This window comes from Melospiza melodia, chromosome 1 (assembly GCF_035770615.1).
Source record: "Melospiza melodia melodia isolate bMelMel2 chromosome 1, bMelMel2.pri, whole genome shotgun sequence".
Lineage (NCBI taxonomy): Eukaryota > Metazoa > Chordata > Aves > Passeriformes > Passerellidae > Melospiza > Melospiza melodia.
Genome location: NC_086194.1, coordinates 171,141,691 through 171,156,382, shown reverse-complemented (window position 1 = coordinate 171,156,382; position 14,692 = coordinate 171,141,691). Strand labels below are relative to the sequence as shown.

At 45.7% G+C, this 14,692-nt stretch overlaps 1 protein-coding gene across 3 annotated transcripts in view; it reads left to right on the top strand.

Annotated features, from left to right (window-relative positions):
* Positions 1–646: 646 nt before the first annotated feature.
* TSNARE1 (t-SNARE domain containing 1) overlaps positions 647–14,692 on the top strand; it is a 469,351-nt gene continuing 455,305 nt past the window's right edge. For all 3 annotated transcript variants that reach the window (XM_063174900.1, XM_063174910.1, XM_063174890.1), the window contains exon 1: positions 647–709. The gene's annotated coding sequence lies outside the window, so the exon portion shown is untranslated. The remainder of the gene's footprint in view (positions 710–14,692) is intronic.

Below are 14,692 nucleotides of genomic sequence, written 5' to 3'. Positions count from 1 at the left end.
AACTCACCACTCAACCCTGTCCCCAAGCGCCACATCTACACTTTATTTGAGCATTTCCAGGGAAAGGTGAACCCGCTACTTGCCCTTTAGAATACTTGGCCAGCCTTCCAGTGAATAATTTTTCTTAATATCCAACTTGAATCTCCCCTGGTGCAACTTGAGGTCGCTTCTTTTCAGGCTACCTCTGGTTATTTGGGAGAAGAGACCGACTTCCCTCATGGCTACACCCTCCTGTCAGGGAGCTGTGGAGTGATGAGGAGCCCCCTGAGACCCCTTTCTACAGATTAAACACCCCCAGCTCCCTCAGCCGTCCCTGAGGAGGGGGAAGATGAGGAAGATGAGGAAGACGAGGAAGACGAGGAAGATGAGGAATATGTGGAACAGGGAACACCCCCCCGGAGCGGTGGCAGGAGGGGAGCGGCTCCTGAGGGGCGGCCCCGGGCCGCGCCCTGAAGAAGGAGGTGGTATGAGGTGGGCGGGGCCCTCTCGGGCCGTCCCCTCCGCCGATTGGTTGCCGGGTGAATGGGACAGAGCGCCGCGTCGCGATGCACTCTGGGAGTTGTATTCCAAAGGGGAGGTTCGGCCGGGGGTATCAGCGGGATGTGGACTACAACGATGGGGGGGAGGAAGGCACACGTGGTCGCGGTGGGCGGGGCCGCGGCGGTCACGTGATGTTTGGGTGCCGGCTGTGACGGGCGCGCGGCGGCAGGTGAGGGGCGCGCGGCGGTGCCGCTGAGGGGACGGGGGGTGACACGGGCTGGGAACGTGGGACACCGGTGACACTGGGGCTGTGTGACACGGGAACCGGGCTGGGCTGGCACTGGGGGTCTGTGTGACACGGGGACAGGCGCGTGTGTGTGTGACATGGGGACAGGCATGGCCTGGCGCTGTGTGTGGGCGTGCGACATAAGGACAGCGCTGGCCTGGCACAGGTTGGGTGGGGAGGGTGTGTACATGGGGATGGGGCTGGGCTGGCACTTTGGATGTGTTACATGGGGACAGGCTGGCCTGGGGGTGTGCGACACGGGCACAGGTGTGTGTGACTTGGGGACAGGGCATGGCGCAGGGGGGATGTGACATGGGGACATGGGGACAGGGCATGGCATGGGGGAGAGGTGTGTGACATGGGGACAGGCTGGCCTGGGTGTGTGCAGCACGGGCACAGGTGTGTGTGTGTATGTGGCTTGGGAACAGGGCTGGCACGGGGGGGTTGTGTGTGACATGGGGACAGGGCTGGCCTGGCATAGTTTGGGGTGTGCATGTGACATGGGGACAGGGCTAGCACAGAGGGATGTGACATGGGGACAGGAGTGCCCTGGCACAGGGGGCAATGTGTAACATGGGGACAGAGCTGGGCTGGGGCAAGCTGGAGGGCTGTGTGACACAGGGATGGGGCTAGCACAGGGTCTGTGGGTAAAACCTGGGGGCTGTGGCTGCTGTTGCACAGCAGTTTTTGTGTGTAATGAGTGATTTGGGGACAGGGCTGTGAGCAGGGAGGGACACGTGTGAGGGTGCTGTGTCCCATGTCACCAGTGACTGGCTGAGGATGGGATGTCCCTGCACCCAGTTTGCCACTGTCCCACAGCTGCTCAGGAAGAAACCCTGATTTATCAATTTCCAGCACAATGACAATGCTGGGAACTGCTCCTGGCTTGTCTCGTGTCCCGTTTTTGCTCAATTTTAACCTCACAGAGGGCATGATGTTGTTTATTTATCACTTTTTCCTCCTTCCAGGCTAATTCAGGAGCTTGAGGCAGTGGGATGGCTTTGGAAGTACAAGGAGAGGAAATAAAACCACTTTTAAAAGTACAAAGCGCCGCTTTCTGTGGTGGCCCTCGGCTGACTGCAGAAACTTTTTTTTTTTTTTTGGTTGCTTTTGTAGTTGGAAAAGTGTTTGTGGTTTGAAGCTTTTAATAAAAGCTCCCCTGAGCTGTGGGGTACAATTAACCTTCGGCATCTGGCGCTGGAGTGGACTTTGCTGGGGAAACCTCGTGTTCCCATGGAAGTGCTCGGTGTCTTTGTGTGCATATCAAAAAGCAGAGGGTTTGCAGAGCTAAAAGCACGTTTCATTCTGCCACCAGCACGCTGAATACGCCCTGCAGAACCCTCTTCTTGTTAGCATTTGAAGTTGTGTGTGACATTTTGCAGCTTGAGGTGCATCCTTGTGTCTGGGAGTGCTGCAGGAACAAGGAGATGTTTGTTTGCAAACCCTTGCGTGGGGTGGCGGCTCCCAGTTTTGCTTTGTGCTTTATTCTGCACAGAGGATTTAGGATTCAGCTGACTGAATCCTTAATTTTTACTAGCTGTGGAGTGGGAAGGATTGATTAAAATATGAGGGGTTTTCCCCCACCCTTTTTTTTTTTTTTTTTGGTTAGCAATAAGGTTTATACTTTATGAAGCATTTATCCCTTTTTCCAGGCTGTTTTTTTCCCTTTGCAGTGGGGCTGTGAAAATACAGTGCTCAATCCTGCCCTGCTGGGCTCTGCTGTGGTCCAGGTGTCCCTGTCCAGGTGTTTCTGCTCTTTAAGTCACCACTGACTCAGCCCAGCTGCTGTCTGACCCCTTGATGCTCTCCTGCTCTGCTGTCTGCTCCAGCTGTGATGCCCTTTTCCATCTCATCTCCAGGCTGAGCTCTGGGTGTTGTCTGGAGTGTTGATCATGGAATGGTTTGGGTTGGAAGGGACCTTAAACACCACCCAGTTCCACCCCCCTGCAATGGGCAAGGACACCTTCCTCTGTCCCAGGTTGCTCCAAACCCCATCCAACCTGGCCTTGGACACTTCCAGGGATGGAGCAGCCACAGCTTCTCTGGGCAGCCTCTGCCAGGGCCTCCCCACTGTGTCAGTAAAGAATTTCTTCCTAAAATCCAATTTAAATCTACCCTCATTTAGCTCAGTGATATTCCCCCTTCTCCTATCACCCCATGTCCTTCTGGAAAATCCCTCTTCTTTGTGTTAAAGCAAATTCAGGTTTTTAAATCCCTGATGTGTCAGGGCATTGCTGTCCTACCCCTTGTTGCCCTCCTGCTTTGCCAGCTGCAACATCCTATTCTCTCTCATCCTCAGTCTGGTTTCTGGACTTCTTCTAGGGTGTTAAATGTGCTGATTCCCATTTTCCAGTGGTCATCCATGCAACAAATCACCCTTCTTGTGCTCTCCAAGGCCTCCCACCTTCCTGGTTTGCTTTTGTTTATTAATGATACCAAAAATTAGCTTGACCAGTAATGCAGCTTTGATGGATGTGGGAGAGGCTGATCAGTGCAGCCACGTGTCCTGCTTGATCCAGGCTTCTGATTCAGATTCCATCCCTCCTTCCTCCTGTTATTGTGTCTAAAGCAAGAGTTCCAGGGTGGTGAGGCAAAGAACCAGGCTGCCCAGAGGAGCTGTGGGTGCCCAATCTCTGAAAATACTCAAGGCTGGGTTGGATGGGACTTGGAGCAGCCTGGGATAGTGGAAGGTGTCCCTGCCCATGGCAGAGGTTGGAACTGGATGAACCTAAAGGTCCCTTCCAGCCCAAAGTGTTTTGTGATTCTGTAAATTATTTAGTTGAGACTGGTCGAGTTTAGTTGGCCAAAGATACTGGTAGAACAGAGATTTTAATATTACAATATTTTATTCCCATCCTCTCTTGTGCAAGCAACCTCATTCATTTTCTCACAGCTCTCTTTATTTATTTATTTATTTATTTATTTATTTATTTATTTATTTATTTAAGATATTTTAAACCTCTTATCATTTACTCCTCATCACACAACCCTCTGGTGTGACCAGGTCTCCCTACCTGCTCTGGGTCTGGAGAATCTTGACCAGGAGTGGAGGAAAAATAAATATTCGGTGTCTTGATAAATTTGCACATAGATATTATAGCACTTAAAACGTGATTGAAAAGAAAAATAAAAGAGGGAAGCTGAAAATGAATGAGAGTATGTGCTTCCCCTTCATATATATATATATATATATTTTAAATGGTATTTTGAATTGGTTTGTTCTTCTAGGATTTCAGGAATATTTAAATACCAAGTGTGAAAGGGCAAATAATATCAAGATAAAAATAACACTTTCGATTCCCTGCCTGTACCATAAACACATTCTGCTCCATGAAAGTGGAATGAAGTGTTAAAAACTTGAAATTTACTTATCCCATCTTTATTGTCCTCCTTCCTACAGTTCACCTGCTTTGTGCAGTGGGGTCAGCTGGGTGGCTCTCACTTGGGTTTTTATGGACTTTCCAAGGGTTGCTGGTGCTTCAGAGGACTGGAAATTGGTGAGACCTGAGGATTTTAGGTGGGCAGGAGGAGCCTTTGTTTTATTTAGGGTTGAAGTTGACATTGTCAGGGCAAAGGCTGCTTGCACTGGAAAGGACAGGTTTGGTCCCAGTGAGGATGGATGGATGGATGGATGGATGGATGGATGGATGGACGGACGGACGGACGGACGGACGGACGGATGGATGGATGGATGGATGGATGGATGGATGGATCTTTCCACCCAGGGCATGGTTGGTCTTGTGTTTCCACCTCTGGTGTCTAGGCTGGGGGATGAAGAGATTGAAGGCAGTTCTGTGGAGAAGGACTTGGGGGTGCAGGTGGGTGAGAGGCTGGACATGACCCAGCCACTGCACTTGGAGCCCAAAAATCCGAGCGTGTCCTGGGCTGCATCCAAAGCTGGGTGGGCAGGGGCTGAGGGGGTTCTTGTGCCCCTCTGCTCCTCTCAGGTGAGACCCCACCTGCAGAGCACAGGAAGGACTTGGAGCTGCTGGAGCAAGTCCAGAGGAGGCCACCAAGGGGTTCAGAGGGATGGAGCCCCTCTGCTCTGGAGCCAGGCTGGGAGAACTGGGATGTTCAGCCTGGAGAAGAAAAGGCTCCAGGGAGGGTGTAAAGTCCCCAAAGTGCCTAAAAGGGCTCCAAGAGAGCTGGAGAGGGACTTTGGACAAGGACCTGGAGTGATACAACAGGGGAAAATGGCTTCCCACTGACAGAGAGCAGGTTTAGATTCAACATTAGAAAGAAATCCCTTATTGTGAAGGTGAGGAGGCTCTGGCACAAGTTTTCCAGAGAAGCTGTGGCTGCCCCATTCCTGGAAGTGTTCCAGGCCAGTTTGGAAGGGGCATGGAGCAACCTGGGATAGTGGAAGGTGTCCCTGTCCATGGAAAGGGGGTTGGAACTGGATGGTGTTTAATGTCCCTTCCAGCCCAAACCATTCCATGATTCCTGACCATTAGAATGTGTGTGTTTTCCTATGACATGATCCCCTCAGTCTAAATTTAATCCAGCTATTTATGCATGACCTTAACTCGCAACTGGAGTATCAGAATGTACCTCCATGATGATGTTTGTGGGGAAAATGCTGCAAAACTTCTTCCTCAACAGCATCACCAACCTTTCCCAGTGCATTGTATTTTACAGAACACTTTTTGCCACGTGCAAATCCAAAGTGTGGCCCCAAACTGGCATTGGTGTTTTTGGCACAGGGCACCACAAGGCTGGAGGAAGGCTCTGCCTTTCACTTGATGCTGAACAGAAAGCTTCGTAAAATATTGGTGCTTTTTTGCTACTGCAAAAGAGCCAGAAGTGTCTGTATTTTGCTGTCAGAAAGGCTATTTGTGGTTTTTAATAATCCACTGTATTTCCCAAAGAATATGGTCAAGATGAGAATCCTACTCCCTATTTTTTTTTTTCTGCTTGCCTTGCAAATGGTGACGTCTAAGATTAAAATAAAGCAAGAGTTAAATTAATCTGATTTAACACTTGCAGGGAGGTTTCTATTTAAAACTCTTTTTCTTCGAAGTGTCACTAGTCAGGAAATTCAGTAGGCAGGTGCCATCTCTTTGTTGCAGTGCATGGGCACATCTCTGCAGTGTTTCTGATGATGGAAAAATAGAATTTAACTAAAATAAAAACGGGGCAGGATGGATTATATTTTTTATTTTTTTATGTCCATTTTGTGTGTCCATTAGAAAAGCAAGGATTGCACTGATCATCAGTTGCTTTTTAAATATATCCTGAAGATTGGTACAAAAATAAGAAGAAATGGTGTATCAGCAGGTGGTTTTGAATTATATTTTTTTTTCTGGGATGCAGAGCTGTAGGGAAAAGCTCTCCCAAGGGCCATTTAGGTGTTTTGTCAGTTCATCTGCTGGGATGCTGCAAGAAAAATCTGGAAAATATTTTCCAACTACTCCTTGAATGAATTCAAACTTGGCTGCAATACCTATACTTACGATTTTAATGTTTTTGGTAAAATTCCTTTTTTGGAAGTAAATACTGATGTTGGGTTAGGTGATGATCTCTTCACTCTCGCTGTCATTTATTTCTCAAATAAAAGCAGGAAATAACTGCAAAATGTTTGATGCTCTTCATTGTGTAGCGTTTTTGTTCTTGCTCTGCTGTCCCCCCTGCTGCAAAGCCAGACATTGCAAAAATAAGATTTTTTTGAGGTTATTGAGGACTTTATTAGTCCTCCTTCTCCTCTCTGCATACATTTATTGTCATTCTGGTCTTGAATAACTTGGCCATGTATTTTTTTTCCCCTTGTAGGACTCCTCCATCATCTGGTGCATGGAGTAAACGAGTACAGGAGACAGCCGTGCTGTAGGATTTTATTCCAGAACTGTTGCCATAGTTCTTATTTCTGTAAAATAAAACATTTTCTTCTTCCACGAGAGACTTTGATCATGCTCATTGCTGAAACCTGTTGCTTTTTTTTCCCCATTTTTAATGAATCTTCTTGTGATGCTTCTGCGTGGAGGAGGGAGGTGCCTCCTTTGTTTTTCTACATGTGAAAAATCAGGCAGATTTGGAGGTGTTATAACCCAGATTTTTGGATTAACCCATTTCTGGGCTGCGTGAGATGCCAGAGACTCAAATATGGTATGAGGGAACTCCCAAACTTGCTATTAATGGCTGCTTTGTAAAAAATCCCATACAAAGCCAGGAGTTCTGTTTTTCTTCGTCCTTCTTCCCCAACTTTGAAATTCCCTAAATTTTTGTGAGAGGAAAAGGGGGGATGGCTTTAAGCTGAAGGAGCTGAGCAAGCAGTCTAGTGGAAAGTGTCCCTGCTCATAACAGAGGTTTGGAATGAGATAATTTTTAAGGTCTCGTCCAACTCAAACCATTCTGTGATTCTATGATTTACTGACATGTGACATCTTATGACTGTCACCACAGTCCTCATGCAGTGGTGCTGCCTGCCCAGCTCGTGTGCTCCAGTTTTTGGGGTGTCTTAGAGGAACAAAATCCTCCTGGGCTGTTCAGGGAAGATTTGGATGATGTCTCACTGGTTGTGGAATAGTCACTTCAATTTTAGATTCATTGAATCATAGAACAGTTTGGTTTGGAAGAGACCTTCAGGATCATCTAATTCCAGCTCCAGCCACGGGCAGGGACACCTTCCACCAGACCAGGCTGCTCAGAGCTCCATCCAACCTGGCTGTGGACATTCCAGGGATGGGAAATGCTCAGGATCACAGGGACCAGTGCTTGCAATTCACTGTAGGTAATTGCAATTAGGTTTGAGCTGAATTATTAGCAAATGCTTTGCAGCATCCCATATCCCAGCATGGAGATGTTCACCATGCTCCAAGTTCTTCTGATTTTGGAGATAAAAATGCTGCTGTGCATCTGGAGATGGGGAGGTTGATGAGACTGCAGAAGTGCTGGGTAGCACCTTGTTTCATATAACCCTGTACGTGACAGAAATTCTTGTTGGAAGCTGCAGAACTTCAGATTTCCCTTTGTGTGAACTGAATCAAGAGCTAAACCTTAATACACTTTTTTACTATATTTTTCCCCACAAAAACAATTGATTTGTGATCCCTTGTGACACAATTCGCTTTCTAGACTCTCATGAGAGCCTCCTAATTTCTAAATACCTGATTTATACAAATTTAGACATACTGTTACATAGCTAGAGATGTGATTTACCTTCCCCAAGTGTACTGAATGTCTTCTGTTGTGTGCCTGGTAATCTCCAGCTGCTCTTTACCTGAGGGCCTGTTGCTGCTGGGGTGACCCTGATGTCAGTCCCATCAAATATTCTGCTGCAGGTTGTGGATGCTCAGGGAAAAAGTATGAAAAATTAACCTTACAAAATACATATGTTATTGAATTAACAACTGATTTCTGTAATATAGTGCATAAGACTATATATATAAAACTCAAATATATATAATAATACTGGATGTGATTTTGTTTGCTTTTTTGTTCTGGTTTTTTTGGCCTTTGTTTTAAGGAATTTAAAATTTTAGTCTCTTCTCTGCCAAAAGTGCTGTGGGATTGATGTGGGCAGGATGAGGCCATGGTGAATACTCATAGCTGTGATCAGGGAAGTTTGTCCAACCTCTTGATCCTCCCCATCCTCTTGCTTTAAAATCCCATGCAGGTTTTAAAGCTATCCAGAGCTGCAGCAATGCTGAAAAATCAAGTCATTTTACCAAATCTACTTTTACTAATAATAAATATGGTAAAACTCTACAATAATTAAAATAGTGGTGCTCAAATTGTGTTGAGGTTACTGCATGCTAAAGGTTCAATTTCTCAGTGTCTAAGACCTTCAGCTTCCATTAACAGCAAGTGCTCAAAGATGGTAGTAGGTGGCAAAATGTGGATGTGGAAGCCTGAGAAATGCTGTCCAAAGCTTTTTGACACTTGTCTTTTAGAGAAAAACTGTGTGCTTTCCAAAGCTCTCCTAAGTTTTGATCATGCACCATGGGGAGGTTTCATAGCTATTGGTTGGTTTTCTAAAAATATAATGGGTTCTGTCCTAGTACTCAAACTGGCCCCTTGGAGAGATGTCTTAGCAAGTGGTGAAAACAGGATTGCAATATTTGTGTAAAACAGGACACCTTATAATTTGAAAAAGCAAACTGAGACTCTCACTGCAGATATTTTCCTGTTGATCATCTTCAGAGCTGAGGCAGGTGGGTTTCATAGGATACTAGAATGGTTTGAGTTGGAAAAGACCTTCTTCCAACCCCCTGCCATGAACAGGGACACCTCCACTATCCCAGGTTGCTCCAAACCCCATCCAACCTGGCCTTGAACACTTCCAGGGATGGGACATCCACAACTGATCTGGTTTTGTCTCCTTTTTCCCAAACATAGGGCAATCATGAGACTGGAATTCTGGTGGGTTGGGGTTTTTTTCCTCTTACGGGAATACTGGCAAATTAATTGTCAAGATCCTCTTCCCTGTGCATGGAAGCCAAGGTCTGCTTTTTTATTTTATTTATTTTATTTCTATTTCTTTGCACATTGTTCAGGTGTACCTTTGTTTCCTTTCATATATAAAGATATCCCACAGGCTCTGAGGTCTTCAGGCTTGCTCTTCTCTCTTTGGACACTTCTTTTCCTACTTCACTGTGCTTGCCTTCCATTTAAAAAATAATTATAATTTAAGTGTAATCTCAGAAACAGAGTTGTGCATCCTAGTCCTGTTTGTGAGGCATTTGAGCACAGAATATAAAGAATGTGCAGAAAATAGTCTGGAGATCCTGCTGTCCCCAGGGGCACTCACTGCCTCTCTGCCTGTACTTCCTGAATTTGACCATCTCTTTTCCTTTCCTTCCTGGTGAGACCAAAAAAAATTTTTTGAATTTTCCTTTGTGGCTGTTTTGTGGGTTTGAGATGCTGCTGGCTCCTTCAGCCCCATCAGGGTGTGAGATCCTCCTGCTGGGATGGTTTGGCTTTTGCTTCTTTCCTCCACCAGCAGAAAGGAAATTACTTTTCAAATTTTGTGGTTCTTCCTTGGTTGGGGCAATAATCCAGGTCCTTGGAAGCAAGTGGTGGCCTGCAGGGTAAGGGGATGAGTGGTTTCCACTGCTCATTTACATGCAGGTCATAGGAGGGTTTGAGTTGGAAGGGACCTTCAAGATCGTCTTGTTCCCATCCCCCTGCTGTGAGCAGGGACACCTTCCACTAGACCAAGCTCCGTCCAATCTGGCCTGGAACAATTCCAGGCAGGTTAGTCCCTTGGTTGCTTTCCTCTGCAACAACTTGGTCGAGGGACATTTCTGGACTTGATATCCTCCTTGCTTCTCTCCCACACCCCAGAGAGGCAGCTGGTTGTCATGAGTGGATGTCATCTCGATGGACATCATCTCAAAGCCTACCAGCATCATGATAAATCCCTTATTATTGGCTGGAGCAATGTCCTCTGGTGGTTCTCCACCCTCTGTTTCCATTAACTCACCATCCTGGGCAGACTGAGCCTGGATATTTTGCCTGGCTGGCTGCAAACCACTTTGCAGAGTTCTCCTGAGCAGACCAGGGTGACCTTGCACTCGCTGATTTGGTAGCCGGGCTCCGATGCCAGTTCCCTATGTGGCATCTCATAAATAGCTCCAGTTTTCAGTTTCATTTCCCAGACCTGTTTACACCTTGCCAGAAATAATTACAACCTCTGAGCCTGGGGTTTGCTGGGCGAGGGGGAGGAGGGCAAGGAGAAAAACCTGCAATCCATGTTTTTTCGTGCGCTGTCGTCAACGTGGTGCTGCCAGTGGGATTGGGATTTCCCTTCTGGGGCATGAATCAGGCTGTGCTCGCATCCGCCCGGCATCGCTCCCCTTCTGTGCTTGAGAATTCTTCCCCTTCCTCTGTTCAGCATCATCTTAAATTCATATCCCAGGCGGTGCCTCCCTCACCTGCTTTATTACCTCCTAATGTGTTTTCCCAAGAATGTCTCGCACGCGGATAAACCTCTCCCGCTGCCCTTGTAAAACCAGTTCTTTCTGCGCTCTTCCTCCTCCAGCGCCTGTGCATTTTTCCTCCATCCATGTAGAGCTACTTCTCTCCTTCTTGCCATGTTTTCCTGAGCACCTTTGGAGCCTGAGCATCCTCCTGGAGAAGCGGGTGGATGCCATCACTGCCGGCTTTGCATCCGAGCCGGCGCTCGCTGTGGTCATGTGTGGAGCCGGTGGGGAAGGCTGGAATATTTTTAGCCTGCACTTCTGTGAGCTGCTCAGGGGGCCGCCCACAGCAGAGTATTAAAATAATAGCGGGGACATTGGGTAAGCTCTGCAGCAAAATGTTGATATGCAAATTGCCATCTTAAGAGCAAACCTCAAGGCGATTTTTGGCAATGCATGCAAGGCTCCAGAGCGGTGTGTTTTGAATAAAGATTACAGCAAAGGGGTTTTGCCTGGAGGCCACGCTCGTCTCATTTATTCCGAAGCTTAGCAGAGCTGGTAATTCAGTGTTGGAAGCCAACAGGGTGAAACGTATGCACCTTTAAAAAGGTATTAGATTAGCATTGGTGAAACAAAATGTCACGTCACCTCTGTAACTGAAATTTCCAGGCTTGCAGGAGCAATAAATTCGGTTGGATTTCATTTGTGAGCAGTTCCTGGGCGCTGTCCAAGGAAGAGGCGGCTCTGATGGCAGCAGAGTTGGTTTGGGAGGTTTCAAGGCATTACCTGGTGAAAAAAATGAGCTTGTGCCAGCTGATTCCACACTGCTTGGACTTTTCTCTTCAACTTTGGTGGTGGATGGCTTGTCTGTTGGAAACCTTGCAGTAAGAAATCAGATCACACATTAATTCCTTATTTTTGTTGGGTTTTTTTGGGTTTATTTTCTTGGCTATTGAGTTCATGTTGGCACTACTAGGAAGGAAACAGCAGTAAATTTGTGGTATATTAGAACAGTTTGAGTTGGAAGGGATCTGAAAGATCATTTTGTTCTGACCCTCTGCTGTGTGCAGGGATGCCTTCCAGTAGACCAGGTTGCTCCAAGCCCTGTCCAGCCTGGCTTTGGACACTTCCAGGGATGGAGCAGCCGCATTGACATTTACGTCATGTCAAGCTTCCCATCCACCAATATCCCCAAGTCCTTCCTCTCCTCAGGGCTTTTCTCAACAGAGGATTTGAATTCTTTCATTTATTCCAGTTCTTGAGGAGCAAGGATGAAATTATAGGTGTTTTCATTATTTTTTGTTTCCTTCACCCATCAATGCCCCAGCATTGATAGGTAAAGGAAAAGTTCATGTCACAACAAATACATTGCTTTAGAATTGAAAAGTGGCAGTAAATTAAAACAACATGTGAGTTTTGGTGTTTTTTTGAATTTTTTCATTCTTGAAGACTGTTACAAATCCATCCCTTTTAGAGGCTGGAGAGAGATGATTTTGAGTGGGAATAAAAGTAGTTGGTAGCTATTTTTTCTCACTTTGAATGAAGCATGGAAGAACCAGGTGGCTGAGACTCTGTGGGAACACATTCTGACTTTGATACAAGTTTGTGTTGATCAGATCTTAGTTCACTTGTATCCTTTTACTTTAATTACGTGTTCCAACACCATGAGACTTTTAAATATCAGATTTTGAGAATGTTCTCTGCCAAAACTGCACGCTTTAAGTGCAGATCCTGTTGGCAGGCATCTCAGGAGCTGTTGACTTCCCTCTTTTGTAACCTCATCCTCTCTTGCCGAGTTTTTTTCCTCCTTAAAATTCTAACATCATTTGATAAAATCGCCAAGCTCATGGGTGTGTAGCCCTGTGAAGATCACTGTGTCCTGCCTGCATCCCAACAGAGCCAAGTGAGAACAAGAACAACATCTTTGGAGTTTGGTTCAGGCACATCTTGCTTGGATCTTGTTTGTGTCTGTCCTTTGGTGCATCCTGCCTCTCCCTGGCCTTAAACACAAGATGCTGGTTTAGTCTTCTCATGCTGCCTTGTGCCTTGATGAGATATTGATTCTTCCCTTCAAGGTGATGAAACTCTGCTCCTGACTTTGAAATGCTCCAGGTCTCCACCTCTCCATTATTGTTCCTTCTTGATTATTTCATTTGCAGGAATGTTCTTAATTTTCCCTGAAGCTTGTTTTTTGGTGGTGTATCAGGGAACATCACAGCTGACTGTCATGCCAGTGTTTTTGTCTTTCCAGATTGTGTTTCCTGAAATTTCCCATCAAATCTGTGTTCAACTCCTTCTGCGTTCAGTCTCCTATTTTAAGGTCTTTATTGCAGGAATTATCTCCGTAGTCTGTATTTATACAACATTTCATGTGATGCAGATGTGATTCCAAAGGGGTGCCTTTGATAATACCTTTAAAATTGTTGTCTTAGTAGTTAAAAATCTTGAGAATGCTGTCATCTTACATAAACATATTTATTTATATAGGTCAGAGACAAAAATTAAGACATATTAATACATTGTAAATGTTAATACTTAAAAATCAAATTCAAATAATTAAAATATATGTATTTTTTTATGGCCCTACCTTAGTTCCTTTGGTAGTTACGACACCAGCTGCTTTCTGTGGGGCAGCTGAAATGCTGAACTCTGATCTCAGCAGATAGGAAATATTTTTGTAAAGCTGTGCATTTAGACTAATTCTGCCTGCCGTAGAATGTGCTGAGGATTTGTGATCCTCAGCAAGCATTTGACAGATCTTAACTAGATCTGCTCTGTCTTGTCAATCAAAATTAAACGCCCACCTCACTCCTTCCTACTTTCTCTCCCTTCCAGCCTTTTTATTTAGGTTGGTCATTAAAATTGCTCATAACCATAGAAACGAGGAAAACCCGCCCCTTACTTTCCAGAGCCTCAGAGTGATATTCCTGTACTGACATCATGTGAGTTACATACACGATGGCTTAAAAAAAAAAACCCAAAACCTGCAGGTGGGCAGAGTTGTCATTAATTCCTCCCTATAATGGAATTGTCCCAGTGGATGCCAACCAAGGATCACATCCCTCTTGCATTCCTGTATGGAGAATGCAAAAGGGACACAAAGGAGAGGCCCTGCTGAGGAAAAACCACCAGAAAAAGATTGAATTGGGGAAGAAAACATCAATTTGGGGTATGGAACTGGTGGGAGGATGAGATAAGGAGAAGATGGATGGGCAAGAAGTCTCATGTGCAATGCGGGGTGGTTTTGATCATTCCAGTATTGGTTTTCATCCTCCTAGGGCTGCCCTGGGTGCTTTGGGAGAGGGGCATAATGATATTTCTGGGAAATTGGACCACCAAGTTTCTACACTTAAGGACCTGAATCCACACTGAATCCACACAGGATGGGGTGTGCCATGGCTTAGCTTGTTCTGGAAAATTGCAATGACCACTGGTTTTTTGCTTGTACAGGCAGTTTAAAAATGCTTGTCCCAAGGCTATGTGAAGGTGATAAAAACTCCTACCTAGCATCCAGGAACATCCTGAGATTTCAGTGCTGGACTCTGTGTGCTGCACAAATAATTCTGTTTTCGTTTGGAGCAGAAGTGCCTCAGTTTGAGACAAATTTTGTCATTTATTTCTCCCCACCTTCAATTGCAATAAATCATATGTAGGAAAGTCTCCAGGATGGAGATGTGGATTGTTCCTGAATTACTTGGATGTAAAAGTTTCACCACTCTTTTAATCTGAAGGCTTGTCTCTTGGGAAGAGGAATTTTGACCTTTGGCCAGAGAAATAACAAGGAAGAAGTGTTGTGTGATGTGGCATGACAAGGTGCTGCTGAGCAACATCTTAAAATTTAAAGGTCTTCCTTATTTACCCTGTCTTTGAAAGCTGGTTCTGGGTACTGCACTTTAACTTAAAGGCTCTTAATCATTATTTTTTCCCCGTGTTTTGGAGGTGTTGGCTTTTGAGGGTGTTGAAGTCGATTGTGTAATCAAAGAGGAGGAAAGGGTAATTGGATGGTTTTTTCTAAGGGTAGAAAAACTCAAGGCAGGAGCTCCTTTGGCATCCTCTGCTGCTCTCTTTG